The sequence below is a fragment of the Rhipicephalus microplus genome, chromosome 7, assembly GCF_043290135.1.
Source record: "Rhipicephalus microplus isolate Deutch F79 chromosome 7, USDA_Rmic, whole genome shotgun sequence".
Taxonomy (NCBI): domain Eukaryota; kingdom Metazoa; phylum Arthropoda; class Arachnida; order Ixodida; family Ixodidae; genus Rhipicephalus; species Rhipicephalus microplus.
Window position 1 is genome coordinate 64,857,449 of NC_134706.1, and position 15,525 is coordinate 64,872,973.

General features: G+C 52.4%; 1 non-coding gene across 1 annotated transcript; it reads right to left on the reverse strand.

Annotated features, from left to right (window-relative positions):
- Positions 1 to 14,753: 14,753 nt before the first annotated feature.
- TRNAT-CGU (transfer RNA threonine (anticodon CGU)) lies at positions 14,754 to 14,826 on the reverse strand. The gene has a single exon. It is a non-coding gene; the product is annotated as a tRNA-Thr (tRNA).
- Positions 14,827 to 15,525: the final 699 nt, after the last annotated feature.

Here is a 15,525-nt window from a genome sequence, read left to right on the forward strand (position 1 = left end):
GCGTGCGGGGTCCGGGTAGAGGCGGCGCGAAGCCCGGTAATAAGCCAAAATTTCGCGAAAGCGCGTCAGGTTGGTATTGCCAGATTCCGTCTCGGGACATGGAGGGGCAACGGCCCGGACAGGAGAAGCGCGGGCAGCGGCATTTGCTGCCTCGTTGCCGGGCAGGCCCGAGTGGCCTGGGGTCCACACTATACGAATGGGATGAGGGTTAAAGCGCCAAGAGGCTGCCTGTAGTAGGCTAGCCGCCAGCGGAGCAATGGAACCCTGAAGGTACTGAGAACAGGCCGAGCGCGAGTCCGTCAGGATGGTGCGTGAGGCAGGGTGAGAGGCGGCCAAAGCTATGGCAACCTCTTCAGCGTGCGTTACTGTGTCTGCTCGAAAGGAGAGGCCATCTACGTGTTTGCCCTCTGTAATCACGGCAGCCGTGAAGTGACCCGAGGGGGAGGGACCCGAGACGTCCACGTAGAAAACACCAGGACGATCGGAGTGTCGCGTATGAAGGGCCGCGGCGCGTGCTAGTCTACGGCCAGGATGAAGGTCAGGGTTCATATTACGGGGTAGAGGTTCCACCCATAGCTTTTGACGCCAGAGCTCTGGTACCGGCTGCAGAGGGTCTTGGTCAGATATCGGGTTAAGGCCAAGTCTGTGTAGAAGACGGCGCCCTGAAGGCGTCTGCGACAGTCGATTGATTTGGTTAACGCGATGAGCTTCGCGCATCTCTGCAAAGGTGTTGTGTACCCCCAGAGCCGTGAATCGGCTGTTGGAAGTTGCAATAGGTAGGTCCAGAGCGCGTTTGTATACTGAACGAAGAAGGACGTCCAGCTGGTGCTCGTGTCGACGACGCAGGCGAAGGTAAGGCAAGGCGTAGAGGACGCGACTGGTCACAAACGCGTGGGCCAATCGGAGGGACTGAGACCCGCGGAGGCCGCCGCGCTTAGTAGAAACTCGCCGTATCATGCGGCTCACCTGTTCGCTGGTGCGTCTGAGGCCTGCTATTGTGCCCTTTGGATCCAAGGACGATGTGAGGTGAAGGCCAAGAACCCGAATATTTTGCACTGCCGGGACGGGCCCGGACGGAAGAAAAATTTGAGGCGGCGGTAGCGGAGAGACTGAAAGAAGAGCCGATTTAGCTGGAGAGCACTCCAGGCCGCATGAACCTGCGTAGGTGTCCACCAGAAGGGCAGCCTTTTGCAGGCGTTCTTCGATTTGCGCTAAGGAGCCGGTGTTGGTCCAGATTGTGATATCGTCCGCATATACTGCGTGTTGTATTCCCTCGACCTCGCTTAGAAGAGAGGGGAGGTTCATCATCGCCAGGTTAAAAAGCAGAGGAGACAGGACTGCCCCTTGAGGTGTACCCCGCGTGCCTAATAAGTACGGGCCATGTTCGGTAGAATTAAGGCGAATGAAGGCGGTGCGATGTGATAGAAAGGCGCGAATGTAGTTGAAAGTCTTCTGCCCGCAGTTTGTGGTAGACAGGTTAGTGAGTATAGTGCTGTGTTTGACGTTGTCGAAAGCCCCGCGGAGATCGAGAGCGAGCACGGCTTTATCGTTATGGCGCATAGTAGTCGGCTCTATGATATCGTGTTGAAGCTGGAGCAGGACGTCCTGCGCCGACAGATGCGGGCGAAAGCCAAACATCGTGTCGGCAAAGGTGCTCCTGGCCTCCAAGTAGGCTGAAAGGCGTTCGCGAACCATGGTTTCCATGAGTTTGCCTGCGCAAGACGTAAGTGAGATGGGTCTCAGTGCCTCAATACTAATGGACTTTGCCGATTTGGGAATGAATGTCACGACCGATGTGGTCCATTCCGTTGGAAGCGGAGAACCGTCCCATATCGAATTTATAAGCTGGAGTAGCGAGAGGTGTGCTTGGTCGGGAATATTTGCCAGGAGCGATACTGTGATTCCGTCGCGTCCAGGGGCCGTGCCCCGTCGCATTTTCGTGAGTGCAAATCGTAAATCAGAAAGCGTGTATGGGGCGTCGAGGTCGGTGTTAGGGGCGCCGGAATACGTATATGCTGGGCCTGCGGGATCAATTGTGCGGCAGATGTAGCGGTCACAAAGTTCTCGCGCGAGTTCATCCGTAGTGCCCTGAAATGCATGCAGAACACGGTGTAGCTGGCGTTGCGTTTCTCCCCTGGTGGCGGAGGGATCGAGAAGGCTTCTAAAGAGTCGCCACGCACTCTTAGAGCTCATCTGGTTTGCAGCCTTCGAACAGGTGTCTGCCCAGTTAGCATCGGAAAGTTGTGCGGAGTATGCGGCCGCCTCTGCAGTGAGCGCCTCAATGCGAGCGCGAAGTTTCCGATTAAGTTTGTTGCGTTTCCAGCGCCTTATGAGCCCGCGGCGAGCGTGCCAAAGATGTAGGAGGTGTGGATCGATCGCAGGAGTAAATTAGAGGTTGCAAGGGTGCGAGTGTTCGCTTGTTTCATATGAAGAGCGTATGATGCCCACGCTGCATATTCGGTCGAGTAGAGGCCGGCGGGGAATGGTTGCATTCTGAACTGAGTCCAATCGGTGAGACGGGCTTGGCCCCAGTGTTGGCGCATTTTCTGCCGCGGTGTGAACGAAATGCGGAGTAAAAAGTGATCGCTGCCTAGGTTTTCGCCTAAATTTTCCCATGTAGCATCGCGGATGTGACGGGTGAGGGAGAGGTCGGGGCATGTGTCTCGCGTGACCGAGTTGCCGGAACGTGTGGGTTGTGCCGGATCGGTAAGAAGCGTCAGGCTCAGCGAGGAAATGAGCTCCTTAAGCTCTCTGCCCCGGGCCTTCTCGTAGTGGTAACCGCAGTGAGGGCTGGGGGCATTAAAGTCCCCGACAATCACCAGTGGTTGTCGGGCCGCTATACGCAGTGCCCGATGGAAGAGATGCGCAAACGAAACCCTCGCAAGGCGAGGGGGACAGTACACGTTTAAGATATGTATTGATGGTTGGCCCCTCCGCTGAGACAGCACTGATATCATGCAGTAGTCGTAAGGAAGGTCGAGATCGAGGTCGATCTGTATCGCCGTGTAAGCTTTATGCACGAGGAGGCATGTGGTGGTGCCGCCTACATAGGAGCAGTATCCAGAAAGGGATGGAGCAGGGCCAGATTCTTGGAGCGCCAAGACGGCCGGCTGAGAGCCAAGTGAGCTGAGGAAAAGGGAAAGATGTGAACGCTTTCGCCTGTTCCCGAAGCCTCCAGGGTTCCACTGTATGATCTCGAATTTAGACGCAATGTTTGAACGGGACGTACGATTGGTAGCCATTGTGACTGTCCTAGGTTTTATATTTGGTCCTCCATGTCCCGCTCGGAATCCTCAGAGGCAGGGAGGGGCACGGAGGCCGGATTGTCCGACGGCGGGGTGGTGGTAGCCACCTTACGACGATGCCGTGGAGCTGTACCCTCACTGCTCACCGAGCAGGAGCGGGAACGCGATGCCTTGGGTTGAAACTGGGTGATTGCCCAGGCTTGAATAGCCTGGGTAACCTCTACTACTATGCGTTGGACCGAGAAGCTGGTGAGGAGGTGATTAATCGAAGCTTCGACGCGCGTGAGGCGTTCCTCTACGCGCGGGGTGTGCTCTTCGCTAGGGAGAGTTTGGTTAGCGGGCAAGAGAACCTGAGGTGCCCCAGGAGCCTCAAGAGCTTCTGGAGTAGATGTGGCACTGGTTCCGAGTGCTGGAGTACACATGGCTGCTTGAACCGGCGGTTTAATGGGAGTGGACTTAGCGCAAGGACTAAGCTTGGACGTAGCTGGCGTAGCCGCCTGGACAGAGGAGGCAATACCGGATGGCCTTGCAGTACACTGTTGTTGGGGTTGAAGTCGCTTATTTAAGAGTTCGAGTTGTTTAGTTAAAAGAGAATTTCGCTTTTGAAGTGCCGCAACTTGCTGGCGAAGGGCCGCAAGTTCGGGAGAAGGAGGATCGACAGAAGGGGGTGAGAGAGGCTTAGAAGCAGCTTTCCCTGCCCAACTGCTCACCTGAGGTACCGCCGCTGGTGCTTCGAGCGGTGGGAATGCTTGAGAGTCAGTGTGGAGTGGTGGAGCCGAATGATGCAGGTTTGTGCTGCTGTCTGGCTGTGACGAACATGAGATGGTCCCTCGAGGAGATGTTGAGGGCTGCTTGCGTTTCCGATATTTTCGGTATTTTGCCGTGCAGCCACTGGTCCCAGTCTCATGGGCGCCGTGGCAGAGGAGGCACTTGGGGTGGCAGTCGTGGGCATTGAGACCTGCAGGTGCGGGGGTTCCACATTTCGCACACTGGGTTGGAGCGGCGTGAGGGCACTGAGGTGGTCGATGACCGATGGTACCGCACTTGGTGCATACAGGGACCGTTTTCTTATAGGCGCGGATATACGTCGCCACGCAGTGGTAGAAGAGGAAGCGGGGTAACTTCGTGCCCTCGAAAGTCACCACCGCCGCCGCGGAATCTCCGAGTTTGCGGACCGCAAGGATAGTACCTTGAGGCCAATACAGTTCAGACTTTATCTTTTCCGGGCTTTCAGCAGGGTTTACATTGATGACGCCCTTGCATGTATCCCCTGGTGCCTTGGCGTGGCCTCGAACGGGCAGCTGCTGATCCCCCACTTGCAGCTGGAAGTCCCCGAGGAGTCGCTGGGCCATAGGCAAAATAGTGGTGCTACAGACCAAGATGTTCTGTTCCCAGATTGGCCACACTTGAATTTGCGTGGTAGTCCTGTCGCCGAGGTAGCTGCGGATGGCGTCGCCCGCGCGATCGGCCGGGACAAATGTGCGTAGCTCGCAGGGAACGCGAGGTTTCAGCACTACGATGTAGTCGTCGCGAGAGAGGCGAGGAGTTTGACGCGGACGCCACTTGCGTTGCTTCGCTGGCTGCGAGGACGGAGCAGAGGTAGGCAAACCGCCGGAGGGATGGCGCGCCGGCGTTCCTTGCAAGGCTGGGGAATGGTGGCCCGCCGTGGCGTCTCGTTGTTGTTGAGACGCAGACTTCGATTTCGCTTGCTTGCGTTGCCACAGTTTCACCATGTCGTCGAGGTATTCATCTTCTGATGGCATAGTGTTTTCGGAGGATGAAATCTCCATGGACCGCATTTGGCTTGAGGTAGGATCATAGCCCGTAACCACGTTAGCGGCCGCCATCGCCGGGCTGAGAGCCCTTAGCGAGGCGGCGTTGTAGCCGGGAGTGAAGGACGTCCCTCAAGTTGTCAAAACTGGACCCACCTGGACGAAGGTGTTGTCTAGGCGAAGCGGAGAACTTGGCGGTGACGATAAATCCAAGTTTCAGGGGTACCAAGGTGGATGTCCGCAGAAATAGCAGAAAATCTGCGGAGGCGATGTGGAGTGCGTCTGTCACCATCGAGCGCTCGCAGCGCCCCTCCCGTCTGCGCAGACGGCAAAGTATACCTCACACAAGGACCAAGTTAATTCACAAAGTTGGGAAGAAAAACGACATGCCGAGACGCAGCCTCCCGCGTCGTGCGCTGTGGGACGCAAGGGCAAGTTTTTCACCAAATGGAAGCCTCGCCCGTTTCCGAAACCGAGTCCGGACGACTATGTAATTGTAGTAAAGCCGCGAGAGTGCATCTCATTGCATGATGCTTTCTCAGAGAACTGGTACGGGACTGCGTTTAAGGCATACCTCGGGCCCGAGCGAGCTGAGACGCTGACAGTTATTCCATTGAGAGAGCAAAATTTGATCGTAATTCACACCCCGGACCCTGTCACGGCGGACAAAATCATCGGGGACTTCGCGGTAAACATCGAGCACAGGCAGGTTCTGCTCAACGGGAACCTGCGACAAGATGGTAGTAATGTCTGCCACGGAGTCATCGCAGTCCGCAACACAGATACGACGGAGACGCTTCGAGAGAGCGTACGCCGGAGGTCAGGCACCATCGTCGAGGTGCGTAAATTTGGCACATCGAACAAGGCGCGTGTAACCTTCGCCGGCAAGGAGAAGCCACGCTTTGTTCACTACGACGCAATGCTGATCCCCGTCAAACCCTACTACCGGACGATCCCGGCCGCCTGCGGCAAGTGCGGTGTCGTCGGCCATCGGATGGACACTTGTCCCAACCCACGACCGGATACGTGTGGCCTGTGTGGACAGCAGGTTCCGCTTGTGGAGGAGGGGGTGCGGGCCCCTCATGAATGTGTACCCGTATATTCTGTGTGCGGTGGAGCACACGCCACAAACTCTCGAGCATGTACGGCCAAGTACCGTAATTCCAAGGTGGCCGCACAACAGGGCGGAAAGTCCAAAAGAGCGTCCAAGAAACGACGCAAAGATCAGACTCCCAATGAGCCACCACGCCGGGAAGTCGCCAAGACAGACAAGCCTGCTTCCCCTACTGGAGGAACCGAAAAGCAGCCGATGGCGCAACCATGCGGCGAAGCCGGGTCATGGGCCAACGCCGTCAAAAACGGAAACCAGGTGGGTGGTACGGGTAGAGCTGCCTCCTCATCCCCCCCCCCCCTATCATCCGCTCTTCATCGCGTAACGCCGACCAAAATATTATTGCCAAACTTCAGGCACAAATCGAAGCGTTACAGAAAAGACTAGCGGCAGCCGAGGCCAAACAGATCCAACTAGTCTCCCCTCCTCCTCGCCCCGCAGTAGAGGTAATGGAGAGTGAGACCGGGGCGGCGGCAGCGGTCGCGGTTGCCGCACTCGAGACTCGTGTGAACAACCTTGAGGTCCGTATGGACAGCCGTATAACTGTCCTCGAAACCCAAATCTCAGCGGCTGTAAATGCCACCATTGCTAAAATGACAGAAACCATCCCAACCCTGATAGCCCAACAAGTTGCGCGTTTCACCAAACGAGCTGGCCCAATTAAGGACGTGTCCGGCAGGTACCTTAAAACGCTTCGACGACAGATCAAATTTGAGGATGATGACAGCTGCTCCGCCACCGGAATTGAGGACACCCCCCTCTCCGCGAGTGCTGGCTCGGGAGCACCGCCACCGCAATCGCTCGTTAACTCCACTGACCATGGCGGGCACCCTTAGAATTCGGAAGTCCCCACGATCCAATACGGCCACTCCCATTCAAATCACCCAGTGGAATTGTCGGGGCTTTAAGGCTCACACTAAGCGCGCCAACCTCCGGCTTTTCCTCGCAGCATTTCAAAACCTTCCTGCTGTGGTAGCCCTCCAGGATCCAGGGAGTGCTGCCACACTCACAAACTCTACTACGTTTCAGCAGGACCCTTTATCTTGTATCTGCGTTCACAAAAATTATACGGCCAACCTAGTTGATCTCGACCTTAAGCCAGCTTTCTCATACGTGATGGTGACACTCCTTCCGCTGCGTAAACAGGACCCGCCACTGCACGTGCTAAACATTTATTGCTCACCGAAACTAAGCAACGTTACATTCGCAGACCTTTTTAGCCGCGCCTTAAAGGCTGCATGCAGGGACCCTCTGGTGATCGTGGGTGATTTTAATGCCCCCAGCACACTCTGGGGGTGTGCATGTGAAGAGAAACGTGGACGTAAATTGGCGGAACTTGTGTCCACGCTGGGCCTAACTCTTCACACCGACCCTGCCTACCCAACTCGCGTGGGTAACTCCGTGACCCGGGACACATGTCCGGACCTTACCCTCACAAAAAACATGCAGTATGCGGATTGGGTCAACACTGAGGAGACCCTCGGCAGCGACACTGCATACTCAACACAACTATTCGCACCTATCCTTTGGCAAGACCCTACGGAGAGGCAAAATTACCCGATTACGCAAAGTTTCGGCAAATATACGCCAATTCGACACCCATTGAGGAGCAAGGATACCATGCTTGGTCCCAGCAACTGGTTTCCTCATTACGCTCCACAGAAACGCAAATTAAACTCTCCGAGGCGACTCCGGTGGTGGATAACCATTTCCTTCATCTCTGGGAGGCTCGGTGCCGCCTCGTCCGTCGATGGCGCCGGCAAAAAACACAACCGAAAGCTCAAAATTCCCATCGCTGAGTTCACCCAGCGAGCAGCAGAGTACGCGGCCCAGCTCGCTGACTCTAACTGGGTGGACCGTTGCAACACGGCCGCTCGACAAATGTCCAGCCGAAGTACCTGGCGCCTCTTCCGCGCCTTGATTGATCCGACCCAAACTCGAACAGAGACACAAAAGCATCTGCAACGAGCATTTCACAGCTTCAACGGAGACACAGCCAAATTGGCATCTAAACTCCGAGACCAATATCCATGCACACAGCAGGACTCCCGAGGGCCGGCGTACTCGTATGCAGGTACCGAGAACGCGGAGCTGGATCAACTCTTCCAGTTACACGACCTGAAGGCAGCCCTAGCAAAAATGAGGCTAGGAACGGCGCCGGGAAGGGATAAAATTACCGTGAAATTACTTGCCAATCTTCCTGACTCGGCCTACACCATGCTCCTTGCCTACATCAATTCCATTTGGATCGGGAAAACAAGCCTACCAATTGAGTGGAAGACCGCCCTGGTCACCTTCATACCCAAAGCGGGCAAAGCCATTAACACGGACAACCTCCGCTCCATCTCCCTTACTTCTTGTGTGGGAAAATTAATGGAGACGATGGTGCGCGACAGGTTGTCCGCGTTCCTGGAGACCAAAAATGCATTTGCAGACACCATGTTCGGGTTCCGCCCACACCGGTCCGCGCAGGATGTCTTGCTTCAGCTCGACCATGAGATCCTCGATCCAGTCGAGTATCCCCTGAATGACAAAGTTGTGCTCGCTTTGGATCTGAAGGGAGCCTTTGATAACGTGACCCACTACATTATTCTAACACATCTCTCACAGGTGGATTGCGGCCAAAACACTTTCAACTATATTAAACAATTCCTCACTGACCGACAATCATACATTCGGATTCAGGACATTGAACACGGCCCTTACCGATTAGGCACGAGAGGGACTCCGCAGGGAGCGGTCCTCTCGCCCCTCCTATTCAATGTGGCAATGATGAGACTCCCCGCTCAGCTGGCGAAAGTCGAAGGCATACAGCATGCGCTGTACGCCGACGACATCACCATATGGGCGTCACACGGCTGGGCAGGAGACATGGAGGCAAGCCTGCAGCAAGCGGCGGACATCGTGGATGACTATGCCCGTCGCTGCGGCTTTCAGTGCTCCCCGTCCAAATCGGAATTCGTGCACATACGCCCATCACCAAAGTGCACCACAAAAATCGACCTCTCCCTTTACAGCGGACCCATACCCGAACGCGATGAGATTAGAGTACCAGGGCTTTTTATACACAAAAATCGCAGAGCAGACACAACATTGGCCAAATTGCGTAAGGTGGGGGACCAGGTGGGCCGGATGGTCCGCCGGGTTTCCAACAAGCGCGGGGGGTTACGATGCAAAGATGCCTCGAGGCTGGCGCATGCATTCGTAACCAGCCGAGTCCTGTACTCGGCTTCATACCTCCACCTACGCAAATCCGACGAGAATGCACTCGAAGTAATTCTCCGCAAAATCTACAAGCGCGCCCTCGACCTTCCTGTCAGCACCTCTAACCAGCGCCTTTTGGGCTTGGGAATGGTGAACACCTTCAAGGAGCTGAAAGAGGCGCACTTGACAAACCAATATACTAGACTCTCTAAAACACCGTCGGGTCGCCGCCTCCTTGCCCGGCCACACATCAATCATTCAATACACATGGAAGAGCGCGTACGGATTCCAGAAGTTTGGCGATACTCCTTGCACGTGCGCCCTCTTCCGGCTAACATGACCCGAGACGACTACAGTGGCCGACGCCTCGCGCGGGCGGAATCCTTGGCTCGACACTACGGCCACAAATTCGGGGTATTCTACGTGGACGCCTCCGGCCCGCAACACGGTGGTTGGTATACGGCTGCGGTCGTCCACCAAAACACCGTTGTAAACGGACTCACATTCCGTGCACATAACATTACGCACGCGGAGGAGATCGCCATCGCACTAGCCGCCGCAGATCAGGACTCGAGGGTCACCATCACCGACTCAAGGGGTGCCTGTCGCAATATTGAACAGGGATACATTCCGTACCGTGCTTATAAAATATTGCAGAACAGCAGCTACCTAGGTGCCCCCGCGCACCGTACGATCATATGGGCTCCGGCTCACACGGGCCTCGAATGAGACGGCCGATGCCGCCGCCCGCGCGCTCACTCTCCGGGCACCAACCTCGTCCCCTACCGATCCGGAACTCGAACCCGATCCTGCCTACACCTTTAAGGAAATCACACAATTTTATCAATCCGGCCATAACGTCTATCCAAAACCCTGTAAGGGCCTCACGAAGGCGGAGGAGCGAATCCTCCTTCGCCTTTACACTAAAACTCTATTGTGCCCGGCAATCATAAAACACTTTGACCCCGCATGCACGGGGAAGTGCCCACATTGTGAGGAAAATTCCTCTGACATTTTCCACATGGTGTGGGCATGCCAAAAAACCCCAAACCTTAACCCACTACCCAACCCTTCGCGGGAGGACTGGGAGGCAGCCCTGCTCGGCTGCTCTGACCTGACGGCCCAACGGGTCCTGGTCGAGCGTGCCCGGGCCGCGGCCAACGCCAATGGGCTCCCGTAAGAGGGAGCTCACCTAGTCTTTGCACGGGGCGGCCCCTTAAGGACCGTTCCCACCCTCCCTGTAAATAACATCTGTAAATAAATGTTTTTCAGCAGCAGCAGCAGCAGCAGCAATCTAATCACACAACGCTGGGCTTCGCACAAAATGAAGTCACACGAACACCGAATACGCTGAAAATAGCTCCATCCGTATCATCAAGCCGCCAGAATTACTTCATTCGTGTGCTCAGATTTGGGTGCACGTTAAAAAATTCTGGGGGGTCGAAATTTCCGGAGTCTTCCACTACGGCACTTCTTATAATCATATGATGGTTTTGGGACGTTAAACCCCACATATAGATCAATCAATCAATCAATCAATCAATCAATCAATCAATCAATCAATCAATCAATCAATCAATCAATCAATCAATCAATCAATCAATCAATCAATCAATCAATCAATCAATCAATCAATCAATCAATCAATCAATCAGAATTACTTATTTCTTATTTCTGTATTTCTGTTGATCAGCCTAATGTAAGCGCACACTTCAAGCGAGTGCCATGGATGTCTAGCAATACGCACGCCAACTCAAGGACTTCGGAGAGCCTTCCAATATTACGCTATCTTTGTTTCGTAGGAGGCTCAGGCAGGTCGCTGCTTTTTGCTTTCGAACTGAGATCAGATATTTGTAATGACACTTTAAGGATGAAAAAAGAAAGAAAAATTGCCCGCAGCTTCTCTCGGGGGAACACTGAGGAGGATGCGGAGCATATAATTGGTTAACGGGGTGTTAAAGTGCGACTAACTTGGGTCGATGGCTAAATTGGTTAACGTGGTTGTGAAATGGGGTGTTAAATTGTGACTTACTTGGGTCGATGGCTAAATTGGTTAACGTGGTTGTAGGAGGGGGTGTTAAATGAGTGAACACGTACACACGTATGCGAAAGGGCGGCGCTGGTCGAAGGGACGTCGATCATTGTGTTTGTGGATTCGTTGGAATTCATTTCACCGCGACCTTGGACGTCGACGCGCCGTACAAACCAACCGACGAGCGGCAACTGAGCGAGCGAGCGCCGACCTTGAGTATATATACAGCGCGACGGCACATGCACTGTCAGCTGTCGAATGTTCGAGAAGGGGGAGAAGCGCAACGGCGCATGCGCGCGCGTCAGCTGCCGATGTTCTCGAAGCGCGACGGCGCATGCGAGCGCGTCAGCGGCCGATGTTCTCGAAGCGTGACGGCGCATGCGCGCTACATTATACAGCTAGCGAATGTTCGTGAAGAGGAGAAGCGCACGTGGTGTGTAGAGGAGGAAGGGTGCACAGATGGTGGAGGAGTGAAGCGCGCGCGGTGTGTAGAGGAGGAAGGGATGCACAGATGGTGTAAGAAGGAGGAGGAAGCTTGCGGACGGCGCCGCACTACAAGCCTCGAGTATTAGATGCTCCGCATCTAAAAAAACACTGCGGTGAATTGTTTGCCTTGGTGGCTACGTGTATACGCAGCAGTGACGTGTGAAAGCGCCCCTAACATATAGTGCGGTCACGTGGTTCCGATGGGAAAGAATGCAGCGGCCAGACCGGTAATTGTTGGAGTCCTCAGTGGGCGATATTGTGGTCAGAGGAAGGCGCTCACCGGGCATAACAACAGCAGAAGCACGTTCGTTGAAAATTTGATGCGCAGATCTGACGAGTCGGATGTTTTGCACGACGTTATAGTCCCAGTACATTCCAACGCAGTCGCTAGCGGTGGTGTACGCTTCAGCACGTGCTCCATTGTTCTGTCTCGTCACGTAATCTGGTTAGAACGATCAAAGGCATTCGTAATGGAAGCAGTGGGAACTTTTTTTTCTTTTTTTTTCATTGAGGCCGCGATGAATGGGTCCTTCAGTCCGAGGCTCGAATTTCAATGAAAAGTGCGGCTAGATATTCCGAAATCGATAAACACTAAATCTTCAAGGAGTATACATTTACATCCCTTCACAAAATGAATCCATAGTGTGAAAAAAGCCAAGTGCTGGGAAACCGCCTGACAAGAAGTGTAGCAGCAGCAGACGTTCCTACAAGGTCTTCTTTTCGAGGGTGGCAACTGCCTCCAATACTAGCGTGTTTTCATACTCCTACACGTGAGAAAGTATTTAAACGCTTGCACTAAGTAGTTGATTGCATCTTCTTAGATCGAATAATCCCTTGCACTGGCATTGACATGAAAAAAAAAAGAACACTTTAAAGTTTAACGACCTACGGTGTCGCCCACCAACTCCAGGTAAACGGGTACCTATAGGGAGTATGTACTGACGTCAATGCGGCAACCATTTTGTAGTAGAAAGTGCAGGAAAATGTGCACTTTCTTATCTTAATCTGCGTATCTTCAGAAGAGCTGAAAGCTGTGAATTGTACATCAAACTCAATGGCGAATGACGACGTCATGTGAATACCAACTATGTGCGTCTGGTTAAGGGTGTCGGTTTCATCTGCGATACTCCATCAGCACTAACTACAGGACCACATATACAGAACACTAACTATTCACGAGATAAGGTCTGTAGCAGGGCTGGTTTGAATTGGGCGCCATGGTGTCCTCGCTCATCAGTTACAACAAATATAATAAATGCGCACGTGGACCGCAATGCATAACCAAAGGTTCTTGAATACCCCGTGGCATCTGCCGAATTTTTCGATCAAGAAGCTCGCTAGATGACGCTGCATGCCTGCGTCGGCGTTGCGTGCTGAGAGAGAGGGAGGGGACGCGCATGCGCAGCAAGGGTGGTCACGCCGCACGCCGGATTGAGCTCGACCATAAGACGCTTCGCACCTAAAGTGTGATCGATATCGTCAGGGACGGGTTGCGGAGCACCACTGGAACAGATTGGACTGGAACAGATTAAACACCACTGAAACAGATTGGACTGGAACAGATTAAACACCACTGGAACAGATTGGACTGGAAGCGCCGGTCCGTGGAGGACACCCGAGCATCGAACGTCCAGCTCCTCCCTCAGTTGCGAAACATGGAATAAAGAACAATTAAGGCCTAGGACCACGGTGCGACGAGGTAAAATAAGACTGTAATCAGGGACTACAATAGTAGAAGTAGAGCCTCGAATCGGTGGCACAAACCCTCGCTGGGGGATTGGCCAAGGGGCGTGTTGTTCTAACAAATATTTTTATTTTGTTAGCTTACGTATTTTAAAATGATAAAAATCTAGAAATATATGAGTATTATGAATCTACAAATAGAAACTACGGACAATAACGAAGCAAATGCTGCCACGTCGTCTTTCTCAGAGCAACGACAGCTGCTGCTCGAGCTGCTGACTTCGCTGGTCTTTGCGACTCTCAATCGTCCCAACATTATTCACATGAAAAACGCTAAAAACGCTTCGGAAACATACGGATGACGCCGGCGCTTCTCATAGAGGGCGCCACCACCTCACCGGGCTTGCAATTGCCCCTCTCACTAATGCTTCTCCGGTGTTCCGAGGTATACTGCGAGGTATCGTTCGTAGACAGAGACTAACATCATGGCGGGAGTCGCTTGGTGCCCGTGCGACGCGCCTTCCTCAGGTTTCACATTTTCCCCCAAGTTTCATATCTTGATTATCAAACGAGCGAACTTTTTTTTTGAGCTGGAAAAGGTTATCGTTGAACAATTCAGCCGGGAATGGTACTTTTTTTCAGCTAGGGAAGAATCGTTACACAAGAATATATATATTTTTATTATTTTAATACTATAGCGTAAAGAGCTCGTTTCGCAGAAATTCCGACGTCCACGCCGTTGGTTGTGAGCGAAAAATCATCTTGTGCGCGACTGAAAAATTGAAAAAGATGCAAATAATGCAAATAATAAAAACTTCCTTGTAGTGGGGATAAAGCGTGGGTCATTTTCGTGGCAAGGAGCTGTTCTGCCACACAGCCAAGCGTCTGCTTGTGAAAACAGTGAAAAATTAGTTCCTCTGCTTCGAAATGCAGTGAAAGTAACTTTCATGCTTTGCAAACATACGCGTCCTCTCTCTCTCTCTCTCTCTCTCTCTCTCTCTCTCTCTCTATATATATATATATATATATATATATATATATATATATATATATATATATATATAAGGGAAAGAAGTGTATACCTGAGGGCTCGTTTTTCCGTGATTTAACACAATATTAATGAGATATAACAGACAGTAATGCCAAGGAATGTACAGGGGAAGTTATTAAAATCAATGGAATGTAAATAGGAAGAAAGAAAAGTGGATGAAAAAATTACCAACTGTGAGCAGGAATCGAACCTACGACCTTCGAATTACGCGTTCGATGCTCTAACCACTGAGCTATCACAGCGGCCCTCCCTCCATCCACTTTTTTGGGTTTATCTGTGAATTTAGAAGTAGGAGCGACAGTCAGCGCCATCTATAAGCCAAACAACGAGTGTGAAAACACTCTTATGCGCATGTTTGGCGTCACGTAGCACGTGAACTTATTATGAGCGGGCAGCTGATTAATTGTCCCTCTTATACAACCTAAACACACCAAGTCTGCCAGTACGAGACCCTCGTTCAATGAAATAAGGGAAAGAAGTGTATACCTGAGGGCTCGTTTTTCCGTGATTTAACACAATATTAATGAGATATAACAGACAGTAATGCCAAGGAATGTACAGGGGAAGTTATTAAAATCAATGGAATGTAAATAGGAAGAAAGAAAAGTGGATGAAAAAATTACCAACTGTGAGGAGGAATCGAACCTACGACCTTCGAATTACGCGTTCGATGCTCTAACCACTGAGCTATCACAGCGGCCCTCCCTCCATCCACTTTTTTGGGTTTATCTGTGAATTTAGAAGTAGGAGCGACAGTCAGCGCCATATATATATATATATATATATATATATATATATATATATATATATATATATATATATATATATATATATATATATATATATATATATATATATACATATTGCTGCGACAGGTTCGCCACGTTCAAGTAGCCCGCCACAATCATCGTGGCACCAGCCCCAACAAGACCCGGCTGGCA